The following is a 12997-nucleotide window of genomic DNA, read 5'->3' on the forward strand; positions in this document are numbered from 1 at the left end:
AATAATTCCCGCTCCTCTAATCGTTTATCAAAATCCCTCCCCTTATTTACAGCGTAACCCCTCCCCTATTAACTATTGTAACTCCTCCCTCATTTCTTTCATAATTCCTTACCTCCACCCCTCATTTTTATCGTAACTCCTCCCCTCGTTCCCATAGTAGCGCTAACATAATTTATATCGTAACTCCTCCCTAGTTCCTATTATAACTCCTCCCTAGTACCTATTGTAATTCCTTCCTAATTCTAATTTCTATCATAACCCCTCCCCTAAATTCTAGTGCATTTCCTCCCATATTTTCTACTTTAACTCCTCCCACATTTCCATTGTAGCCCCTCTACTCTTCCTCATTTTGTATCATAACTCCTCTCTTCATTCCTATGGTAACACCTCCTCTCATAAATATCGTAACTACTCGCTTACTAATATCGTAACCCTCCCATCATTGCCATCTCCTTCCTAATTACTATTGTAACTACTCCCCTTGTTCCTATGGTAATCTTTCCCTAGTAATTATCAAAACTCATCCCCTAATTCGTATCGTTACTCCTCGCTAATTAATATTGTAGCTCCTCCCATCATTCCTATTATAACTCCTCCCTAATTCTATTACAATCCCTCCCTCATTTCCATCATACCTCCTCCCCTTCTCCTCATTTCTGTCATAAGGCCTATCAGTCCAATTGTAACTCCTCCCCTTGTTCCTATCGTAACTCCTTCACTGATTTATTTTGTAACTCCTCCATTATTGTTATCATAACTCCTCCCCCTCATCTGTATCCTAAATCCAGTTCTGTGCACCTAATTTCTATCGTAACTCCTCCCTCATTTCTATCATAATTCCTCCCTTATTTCCTATTTTAAAGTCTCCATAATTTGTATCATATCTCCTCCTCTCATTTCTATTGTAACATCACTCCTCTTCCCCACATTTCTTTCGTAATCCCTCCCCTAATTTCTAATGCATTTCCTCCCATATTTCCAATTTTAACTCCTCGCACATTTCCATCTTAGCCCCTACACTCTTTTTCATTTCTATCATAACTCCTCTCTTCATTCCTATTGTTACTCCTCGGTAATTCATATCGTAACACCCTCATCATTACCATCGTTACTCCTCCCTTAATACTATCGTATCTCCTCCCCGTGTTCCTATCTTACACCCTCCCTAATTACTATCGTATCTCCTCCCCACGTTTCTAATGTAACTCCTCCCTAATTATATTGCAAACCTTCCCCTAATTTCTATCGTAACTCCTCCACTATTTCCTATCATAACACATCACTCATTTCCATCATAACTCCTCATTTCAATTATATGTCCTATTATTCCTATTGTAACTCCTTCCCTAATTTATGTATGAATCCCCACATCATTCTTTTCATAAAGCTTCCCATCATTTCTATCTTAACTCCTCCTTTTATCTGCCCAGCCCCAGCCTTTTTAATGTTATTCATTGGTCTGTCTAGTTGTTCAATGGTTTATCCAAAGCTGTGAGATAAAATTCACACAAGAAAAAACACACAGATCTACCCAAACATACACTCAGTGTGCCTTAAAAGACTGAGAAGAGTGTCGTGGCTTTCCATAAGTTGCTATGCAGAGAGAAAATCTTCATTCAAAGCTCACAGCAGAGGTGCCTATCGCATGCCTGCTGTTACTGCTAGTTTCACACTTACAAATGTGTCTGCACACCAGGGAGAGTAAGATATCATGAGAGAGAGAGAGAGAGAGAGAGAGAGAGAGAGAGGGAGGGATATGCCAGAATTACTGCTGGGAGACGTACGGACCAGAACTACGGTCACTATTTTCTACAGGCTACGGAAACACATACAAGCTGGGAGAGGTTTTATATTATATGTGTGATGGAATTCAACATTTCCACTGTGCATGAAGGTGAAATTGAAAAGACCTAAAGCTTTTGTGCTCAGTAATGTATCAGTCAACTTCAAAACCTGCTGCCAGATGCGTCCATCTCTCCTTATTTCCTTTTCTGAGCTAGTTTCAAACCGTTTCAAAACCTTTTTCTCCCCAATCTGAACAGCAGCACTGGGTCCAAACCTTGTTAGACACTTTCGATTTCTACTTTGACACATCGTCAATATTCCTTCTCTCGCACTCTCTCTCTCTCTCTCTCTCTCTCTCTCTCTCTCTCTCACTCTGTCACACTCTCTCTCTCTCTCAGTTCTTAGCTTCTGTTCTACTCAATTACCCTGCTCAACTCACTCTATTCAAAGTAGAGCGTTAAATGATGATGCATTTCAATAACACACAAAACAATTCTTTCCAATTAGCACCACACATGTAAACAATACAAACATTCTGTCAAATAAAAAACAATTAGACCAAGCTAATTGTACATGAAAACTAAATTTTATAGTTTGCCCCATTCAAAACTGAATAGATAAATAAATGAATTATATATACAGTATATATATATATATATATATATTTCACCCAATGTGAAGAGTACAGTACTTCTTGCAAAACATGAGATGTTATTTACTTGCTGCTCTCACAGTGTCATGGCAGTGAGTTTGCCGGTTTATTCTGTTTGTTTTGTTATTCTCTCTCCCTCATGTCTTGTGGGTGAAGCCTGCATGCATGAACAGTGTTTCCATGGAAACATTGAATGTTCCTGGGAACCGCAGATCATGCTGCTGATTAGCATGCTAGCAACACCTGTTCTACTCTAATTCACTCCCTACTTAATCCCTGTGTGTTCTCACTGTCTTTGCTAGATTATTATGTGAAGTCAAGTAACTAACCTTGCTCTCTTTGTCTAGTTAGAGCTGTCTATTCTATCTGTTGGGTTGTCTGCCTCTGCCTGTGTGTGAGGAGTGTGTTTACCTACCAGCTTTCTGTACACCTGTTGTCGCTGCCCACAAATGGAGGATTTTTCGTCTCTGCCCACGTGTCGCAAATACAACTGCCTCCTAATCGTCTGGGCTTTGTTCTCTGCACCTCACTACGCTTCAACAGACACTTCCTATGGATCTGCTCCTGAATTCCACAACGCATACACCCGTCTACGAACACACTCTTCCTATCTGCCCTCTGCATGGCCACAGTGCACACTGACTCATACTTGTACAGCTGGTGCTGGGATTCTTATACTTCACCAGCACAGTATATGTTGACATTTATTGTGAATGCATCTGTTGAACTGTTCCTCTGCTTTTGGGTCCCTTTAACTCACTCTCACTCTGACACACAGCTGTACTTAGCCATCCAAAACCGATACTCTGTGTACTAATACTCAGAGAGTGTGTGTGTGTGTGTGTCTGAAGTTCTAAACACAGATTAAATAACAGATTGTCTAGTTAAAACTGGCATCAGGCTTTTTGCTGTGGCGTATAGTAAAATGTCAGTGTCTCAGTGACTGTGGTGTGTTTATGTGTGCAGAACTCTGTTGAATAAATCTAAACCCAAAAAACATCTGCACAGGGGTTTGCCACAAGCTTTACAACAGGTACAGTAAAAGTAACAAGGACAAGGATGTATAACATCTTACTCTGTGTTCCAAGGAAAAAAAAAGTCATATGGGTTTGGAACAACATAAAGGTGAGAAATGATAACAGAACTTTCATTTTTAGGTGAACTGTCCCTTTAAAGGTCTCTCTCTCTCTCTCTCTCTCTCTCTCTCTCTCTCTCTCTCTCTCTCCACACAATTTTCAATTTAAAAAGTACTTTATTGGCATGATTGTGTTTACATACAATATTGCCAAAGCATTAATACACAAATCAGATAATGACAAGACAAATAATAATGATAAGATCTCTCTCTCTCTCTCTCTCTCTCTCTCTCTCTCTCTCTCTCTCTCTCTCTCTCTCTCTCTCTCTCTCTCTCTCTCACTTCCGGTGTGATTGTTGAGCGTGGTGCGAGTGTACGTTTGGAGCTTGTGAGTGTTTTTCTATACTTTTTTCTATATTTTTCTTTTCTTTCTTTCTTGGTTTATTGTTAGCGGGTTTTGGTGTTTTTGTTTGTTTGGGCCGCGTGCTACCGTCCTTTCTTTGGCGGACAGCATGTCGGCCCCAGGTTTGCAGGGTTTGGGCAAACTCACGCGCGCCATGGGGTGAAGGTGGCGTCCATGGTGAGCATTGAGGATTGTTGTTTGGCTGTAGGTGAGGTTGTGGGGCATGAGCACATCATGTCAGCCTCAAAAATGAACAGTGCCACTGTTATTTTTCTAAGCACTGTGGAAAAAGCGAATGAGCTTGTTGAGACCGGAATAGTTATCGATGATGTGTTTTCTCCTGTTCTTCCACTTTCAATGCCATCAAGAAAAGTTTTACTATCTAATGTACCACCTTTCATTAGTAATGCAACCTTAGCGGGAGTTTTATCCCGTTACGGTAAAATAGTGTCTCCGATAAAAATGATCTCAATTGGATGTAAATCTCCTCTGCTGAAACATGTTGTTTCTTTTAGGAGGTTTGTTTATATGACCATTAAAGATGACGCCGATCTTGATCTGTCACTGCGTTTCAAAATCGATGATTTTGATTATGTAATCTACGCAACGACAGACAAGATGAAATGTTTTAATTGTGGGGAGGTGGGTCATTTAATTCGTGCATGTCCTGGGAAAAGTAAAAACAACAGCTCCGCAGCTGCTGATGTTAATGTTGATCCGGGTGAGGCTGGACCATCAAACGCGGCTCCGCCTGCGGCAGAGGCCGGTGCAGGTGCGGGTGCAGCGGGGGACGGTGATGCTCCGGTTCCACCCGCGAGTGAAGGTAATATGTTTCATGAAACTGCCCCCGAAAAAGTGATTGTGGAGAATAAAACTAATGATGCGGAGTTAAATACTCTTTCTCATGAACCTGTCACTAACACGAGCACGCAACCCAGTGAAAGTGCGTCTAATGTGGTCCAGCCCAATCTGTTGTGTGATGGTGTTGACATGGAAACGGAACAGAGTTATTTTAAAGTCCCAGCTAAGAGGAAGAAGTCAAGTGTTGTTTCAGCTGTTCGAGCTAAGAAAGCAGATGAGGAGTTCTCTGATGAGAGTGGCAATGAGTCTTCTGACTCCAACATCAGTCTCTCTCGGTGTGACTTCTCCAACTGCTCTTATGAGCTGGACGACATCAAACTCTTCCTCAGAGCTACAAAAAACAAGAGAGGGGTGTGTGTACAGGACTACTTTCCAGACACAGCACAGTTTGTTGAGAAAACAAGGCTTTTTAGGTCAGAAGGTCTGTTCACAGACAGAGAAGTGTACCGTTTAAAAATCATGTGGACAAAAATCACCTCTGAGAACTCTAATGGAGGCAGTAAGAAACCCTGATAGTCTGTCTGCTGATGTGATGTGTGTGTGTGCAGTGCTGCTGTGCTTTTTACTCTCTTTCTCTTCTCCAAACATGGGAGACATGAACATTGCGACTTTGAATGTCAATGGAGCAAGAGAAATGAGAAAAAGAGCAGAGATGTTTGAACTGATCAAACAAAGAAAAATTGATGTTGTAATGTTACAGGAAACACACAGTGATTTGAGGAATGCTGCTGATTGGGCAGTGGAGTGGGACGGGCTCTCTGTCCTGAGTCACAACACCTCACTCAGTGGAGGGGTCGCTATTCTTTTTAATAAGGGTTTTAGTCCACACTCCTATCAGGTGGAGGAGGTGGTTAAAGGCAGACTTTTAAAAGTAAGAGCTACTTTTGGACATTTTATTTGTGTTTTTATTTGTGTGTACGTCCCAACATCCACAACAGAAAGAATGTTGTTTTTAAACACATTATTATCTGTTTTAGAGAAATGCTGTTTGGAAGAATATTTATTCTTGGGTGGTGATTTAAACTGTGCAGAGTCAAACATGGACAGAAATCATGTTGAACCACACATGCCCTCTCGTAACCGTCTGATCCAGCTGGTCAAGCGGCATGAGTTATGTGATGTATGGAGACAGTTTCATGGCACACAAAGGCAGTACACCTGGTCTCATGTTCGGGACAGTGTGATCTCTCTGGCAAGACTGGACCGGTTTTATGTTTTTAGGCATCACTGTAATATTTTAAAAAGATGTTTTATTACCCCTCTTAGTTTCTCTGATCACAGTATGGTGCAGTGTTCTGTGTTTTTAAACTCTTTTAAACCAAGAAGTGCGTACTGGCAGCTAAACACTTCCTTGTTAAGTGACAGTTTTTTTAAGAGCACTTTTAAATTGTTCTGGGATGATTTCCGAGATACAAAGAGTTCTTTTAGATCCCTACGACAGTGGTGGGATTTTAGGAAAGCCCAAATAAAACAGTTTTGCTTGCAATACACTCAAAACGTCACTACAGAGACAACTCTTTTTATGAACACCTTGGAGACTGACATTTTAAAGCTTCAAGAATTGGCTGAGTCAACTGGTGTGCAGGGTCATTTTGACTCTCTTTTAAATAAAAGGACACAGTTGGCTGACCTACTGGGTATCAAAGCACAGGGGGCTCTGGTCAGGTCGAGGTTCCAGAGTGTGGACCAGATGGATGCTTCATCCAGATTCTTCTTCAGTCTTGAGAAGATGAATGGTCAAAGCAGAGCCATCCATACTCTACGATCCGACTCTGGAAGTTTATTGACTGACCCTGCAGAGATTCGTAAGAGAGCAGTGGGTTTCTATGAGAGCTTGTACAAGAGTGAAGTTGGGGCAGGATACAGGGGTGAAAGTGTTTTCTTAGATGACTTACCCCAGGTATCAGAGCAAGCCAATGGCAAGATCTCTGGTGCTTTGAGTATGGGGGAACTGCATAAGGCCCTCCAAGGAATGGAGTCCGGGAAGGTGTCAGGCATCGATGGTCTACCAGTTGACTTTTATAAGTCGTTCTGGTCAGAAATAAGTGAGGACTTGCTCGAGGTGTTAAACGAGAGCTTGGCTGATGGCCAGCTGCCACAGAGCTGCCGCAGAGCAGTTTTAACCCTCTTGCCCAAAAAAGGTGACCTCACTGACATCAAGTGCTGGCGGCCCGTTTCACTACTCTGCACCGATTACAAGCTGCTCTCAAAAACCCTGGCTAACAGATTGGCAGGAGTGATGGATGGTGTCATTCATCCTGACCAGACCTACTGTGTTCCTGGTAGGTCTATATTTGATAATATTTCTTTGATTCGTGATGTTTTAGAAGTCTCCAAGATACTGAATTTAGACTGTGGTTTTATCTCTTTAGATCAAGAGAAAGCTTTTGACCGGGTTGAACATTGTTATTTGTGGAGAGTTTTAGAGGCCTTTGGTTTTAGTCAAAATTTTATTAACCTTATTAAAGTTCTTTATAGTGGCGTTGAGAGTATTTTAAAAGTGAACGGTGGTTTATGTGCTCCTTTTAAAGCTCTCAGAGGTATCAGGCAGGGGTGCTCTTTGTCTGGTATGCTCTACTCCTTAGCAATTGAGCCACTCTTACAGCAGATAAGGGGTAAAATCCAAGGTTTACACTTGCCGAACTGTGAAAGCAATCTTGTACTGTCAGCATACGCAGATGATGTCATAGTCATGATTAGCAAGCAAAGTGACATAAAGGTTTTAACAAGTTTACTTAAAGTTTTTAAAAGTTTATCCTCTGCAAGTGTAAACTGGAATAAAAGTGAAACCTTGCTTTTAGGTAAATGGACAGGTGGGAAACCAGAACTTCCCCAAGGTTTAGTGTGGGGGAAATCCGGTTTTAAATATTTAGGTGTGTATCTGGGTGACGATCAGATAGTTCAAAAAAATTGGGAAGGAGTCATTGATAAAGTCAAGGGTCGTCTGGACAGATGGAGATGTTTAACACCGAAGATGTCATTCAGAGGACGCATTTTAATCATAAATAACCTAATTGCTTCCTCGTTATGGCACAGGCTGGCATGTGTTGACCCTCCCGCACATCTGCTATCTAAAGTCCAGGCGATTTTAGTGGATTTCTTTTGGGATAAGCTACATTGGGTCCCACAGAGTGTGCTCTTCTTGCCAAAGGAGGAGGGCGGACAAGGTTTAATACATCTACAAAGCAGAGTAGCAACTTTTAGGTTGCAGTTTGTACAAAGACTTTTAATGGGTTCAGTTGATTTTAAATGGTGTGCAGTTGCTTATGTGATTTTAAATCATCTTGAGAGTCTGGGACTGGACAAAACTCTGTTTTTAATGGACCCTGTAAAATTGAACACTTCTGGTCTTCCAGTCTTTTATAAGAACATTTTTAAGGTTTGGAGTCTTTTTATTGTTGAGAAGGTGGAGAGTTCAGAGTCCCTTCATTGGCTTCTGGAGGAGCCGTTGGTTCGTGGTGCACGACTGGATGTGTCTGCCGATGGTCTGTTCCCGGGACTGAACAAGACACTTATTGGCAGTAAGATCACTACTCTGGGCCGACTACTGGAAATATCAGGAGCTGATTTCCAGAATGAGGCGGTAACGGCTGAACGTTTAGGCATCAGATCAACCCGTGTAGTAGCACAGCTTTTAATGAAATGGCAGACGGCTCTGAAAGACTCAGAAAGAGCTTTACTGATGGACTATAGCAATGATGTCTGCACTCCAAACCATGAGGACTCTTTCCCTTGCTTGCTGCTTTCTCTGAACCTGGAAGAATTCTCTGGGTTTTTTTAAAAACTGTTGAATCCTTGTGTAGAGACTTCTTTTTAAGCACTGGAAAAGTTTTGTACAAATATTGTGTTTTAAATTTCAACAAAAGGATGTTAAATAAGAAAGTTGATACTCCATGGCGTGACTTTTTTAAATTGTGTGATGACAGTAAACCTGAGTGGAGAGCACTTTATAAACCACCGTTACACAAAAAAACATGTGATCTGCAATGGCGAATCCTTCATGGCGCTGTTGCTGTCAATGCTTTTATTTCAGTTTTAAACCCTGAGGTTGGTGATGCTTGTCCTTTCTGCACTGAGAGAGAAACCATCTTTCATGCTTTTGTGAACTGTGTCAGATTAGTGCCTTTATTTTTGTCTTTACAAAATATTTTTCAGAGATGTAACGAAATGTCGACCTGTCCAGGGTGTCCCCCGCCTTTCGCCCAATGTTAGCTGGGATAGGCTCCAGCCCCCCGCGACCCTGTACACAGGATAAGCGGTTGACGATGGATGGATGGATGGATGGATGGTAACGAAATGTTTTCTACTGTTTTATTTATTTTTGGTTTTAAATATGTGATGAAAAGGAGAAATGTATGCCAGTTGCTCAACTTTGTTTTAGGCCAAGCGAAACTGGCCATTTATTTAAGTAGAAAGAAGAAAGTTGAGCGGGATGTAGAGCAGAATGTAGCTACTGTGTTTTTACATCTGTTACAAGCAAGAGTTCTGATTGATTTTAACTACTACAAACGTGGACGATCTTCTCACTTTTGAAAATATTTGGTGTCACAATGAGGCTTTGTGTTCTGTATTTGAAGGTAATTTGGTTTTCACACGCTTATGATTTGTTTTTGTGCTTAAATGTATTTATTTTATTATTTTATTTTTTATTTTTAGTTTTTTTTTGTAATTTAAGTGTACTCTGTATTTTTTTGTAATAAAAGTTTGTAAAAATTCAAAAATCTCTCTCTCTCTCTCTCTCTCTCTCTCTCTCTCTCTCTCTCTCTCTCTCTCTCATGTTGTTAAACAGATGGTGGGGTTAAATCTGAATGATGTACAACATGTCCCAGGTGAGCTGTGTGTTTCCTCATTCTCGGGTCTTGTTTTCCCAGCTGTTAAATTGAAGGTGGGTCGTCTGAGTAGAGTCTTGATGGTCTAATCTACTGTGAGAGGCTTATCACTAATCACTAATTACACCTCCTTTCTCTCAAACTCACTCTCAAACAAAAAGAGTTTTGAAGAGTTAAGAGGGCGTGAATAAACATCACACAATGCTAATTATGTTATTTTTTATAAATATGACACAGTTTTCTTAAAAGAATAGTTCAGTTTTGTAATTATTTACTCACTCTCATGTTGTTCCAAAGCTACTATATGAATTTCTTTCTTCCATGGAACACAAAAGCAGAATATCCTGGGTGCATGTTTCCATACAATGAAATTAAATTATTGGGGTTGTTCAGCTCCAGAAATTAATCAAAAAATTAAATTAAAAAATTGTAAAAGTATTATAACAAAAAATGGTCCATATGACTTGTGCACTATTTTCCAAGTCATCTGAAGCTATGTCATAGCTTAGCGTGATGAAAGTGAGGAATAGGGTCATTCACTATTCATGCCCTTTGTTTGAATATGTGAAAAAAATGCGAATGAGATCTGAGAGCTTCACAGGGGTGTAAAATATACTCGCAAATTATACTTGAGTGAAAGTATGAATACTAAGTGAAACTTTTACTAACAAACTCCACTAAATGAAAATTATTCGGTTTGTTACAATTCCGATTCACAAGCCTTCGATTCGATTTTCATATGGGTATATTTCAGTTATAATGTCCCTTTTGCTTACATATGAAATACATTTTCTCTCAGCTAATGCTGTGAATAATACAGGGGCCCTTCTAACAAGGTACATTGCAAAAATATATATTTTTTCTATTTATATTTTAGTAGTTTTTCATTATATCCCATTTTAGCTTTTCAAAACTCAATAAATCAATGTATTTAGTCAATAAATATGATACTATATTGCATAATTAATATTTGGTTACATGTTTATTGAATTGTTAGATCTTCTTGTTGTGTACTTGAACTGGGACTGTCTCTTTAAGAAAGCATTTCTGTAAATGCAAAATTTGGTTGCAAATCTGAGTGATTTATTCCCATGTAGTGGAGGGTTGCACATAGAGTACAAGATCAATCCATGGCTTTAAGAATCGATATCAAATGGACAAAAAAAATCAACTAACTTTTTGTAATAACTTTTGCCCACCCCTTACAACACTGGAGCTACATGGCGGACAAGATCTTCAGGAAATAAGGACTGGTCTACAGAAAGCTATAGTATGGCTTCATACGATTTGGAATATGCCGCATGAGACATATGGATGACATTTATGATACATTTAAGGTGATGTATTTTTTGTATTTATTTTTTCATTTTTGGAGCTTAAATTTTTTTTTATAGATTTTTCATTTTTGAGTGAAGTATTCTTTTAAAAGCAGAGTTTTGGCTTTTTATTTGACACGGTTTCCTGCTGAAGGCCAAACGTGTGTAGAACATGTTTTAAAATGCTCATTCTGGGCCGTAAATCAAAAACACAATTTCCAGTAATTGTCAAACCCCAAATATAAATAAAATATAATTTATCATAAATTAACCATGTCTACAAAAAAAAATCTACAGACTAAATCATGCCTTGTAATAAATCATGCCTTGTAATAAAATACTTGTATGGTGTCTGAGATATAACTGGAGACTTATAACTTTGTAGAGACCTGAATGTGTTATTTTCTAAGATGTAAATGAAATTTAATTTGAGGGTGTGACAGCTTCTTTGTTTCTCTAACAGAACTGAAGAAAGCCTTAAGAAAGGTCTACAGACACACAGGAATGGAGATGTCACAAAAAGACACCAAACTTTGAAAATAGAACCAAAGCAAGCTAAAAATATCACTGTGTCTGTTTGAGGAAGCACTAAGAAAAATGGGGCACGGGACAGAAAGTGTGAACAAAGGAGAAAGAGCAGAGAGGGAGGATAGGTGTAGCAGAGAGAGAAATATGCAGAGTGTGATGCTCTAAACAAAGAACATCAATCATGATAATTGTGACCTCTAGTGATGAGAGCAGAACTATGTGTTTATTTGTCAGATGAATTCAGATGTGGAATAACTCATTTTATACCATGGGTCTATTGAATGCTTGATTCTGATTGGTTATTTTTCAAGGAAACGCACTGCTATGAAGTAGATCCAGGTCTTGACCGCATAACGGTTCCATATCTCTTCGCCAAATTATTTCAGTTATTTCACAGAACCCTTCAGGATACCACATCAAAATATCCATTTAAAACAAAGATACTGGTTAAAGTAAATTGGTTAAGAATGTCAAAACAATGTCTAAAATATCCAATATGTATTTAAATTTCGTTTAAATACAGCCCTAGCGCTCCCTCGTTTCCCCCGCACTTACAAACGCTCACACACACGCATGCGCACACACTGAGACTCGAGTCGCAACCGAAAAATAGAGCCGCACCCCTGCAACTTGATCAATACAACAGTTTCTATTATCCGAAATAACTTGTAATGTTTCAATATATTTCACCCTAATCAGCCTCACATAGCTGTAGAGTACCCACTCACTCACTCTCTCTCTCACACACACACACACACACACACACACAGAGAGTGAGAGAAACGTCTAACATGACGTTTTCGAATTAGCAACGAAGGCTTGATCTGTATTAAAGCTAAATACACTTGAACAATACAACAGTTCAATACAACTATTATCTGAAATATCTGTCTGAAAAATCCTCACGCTCCCCTCTCCCTCTCTGTCACACACACACATTATACGCGTAACGCACACACTTAAGGCCCAAACATACTTGTGAGAGAAAAACAGAGTTGTCATGTCAGCGCACTCCTGCATCTCAGTGAGGATGAAAAAAAGTTGTTAAGGTTTATAAGGGGAATATGGTGGCACGCATCTTGACAATTTTGAAACTATGTCTTTTCTGACCAGAGTGCAACAAAAAAGGTTGCAGCTCTAAGATCCCTCTCATTTTCTGAGTTTCTCTCTTCGATCCCTCAAATGTGAACTCTCACACACAAGCACAAACACACTAACTTGTTACTCCAGTAAGTCCTCGAGAGTACAAGCATCCGTTGCTAGTTTTAACGTGACGTTTTCGAATTAGTAACGAAAGCTCTGACTGTATTAAAACATGATGCTGAATATGTGGCGGAAGAAAGTAGTTCCATTCACAAGAGCATTTTAGGCATGAAAATCAGAAAATGTCTTGAGATAAAACACCGAACGATGTCTTAAGGTGTGGTAACCATGGTATAAGCAGAATAATTTAATTGTTTAAAAATAATGCACACCCAAGGTACAACGGTCACTCAACGGTCACTGCCGAGCCGTCGTCAATTATTCCTTACGTATTATTTATAGTAA

The 12997-nt window shown here is 39.6% G+C and overlaps 1 protein-coding gene across 2 annotated transcripts in view; it reads right to left on the reverse strand.

Annotated features, from left to right (window-relative positions):
• LOC127620093 (KH domain-containing, RNA-binding, signal transduction-associated protein 3-like) overlaps positions 1-12997 on the reverse strand; it is a 169561-nt gene that overhangs the window by 15441 nt on the left and 141123 nt on the right. The gene's annotated exons all lie outside the window — the stretch shown is intronic.

The sequence above is a fragment of the Xyrauchen texanus genome, chromosome 26 (assembly GCF_025860055.1).
Source record: "Xyrauchen texanus isolate HMW12.3.18 chromosome 26, RBS_HiC_50CHRs, whole genome shotgun sequence".
In the NCBI taxonomy this organism is placed as follows: Eukaryota; Metazoa; Chordata; class Actinopteri; order Cypriniformes; family Catostomidae; genus Xyrauchen; species Xyrauchen texanus.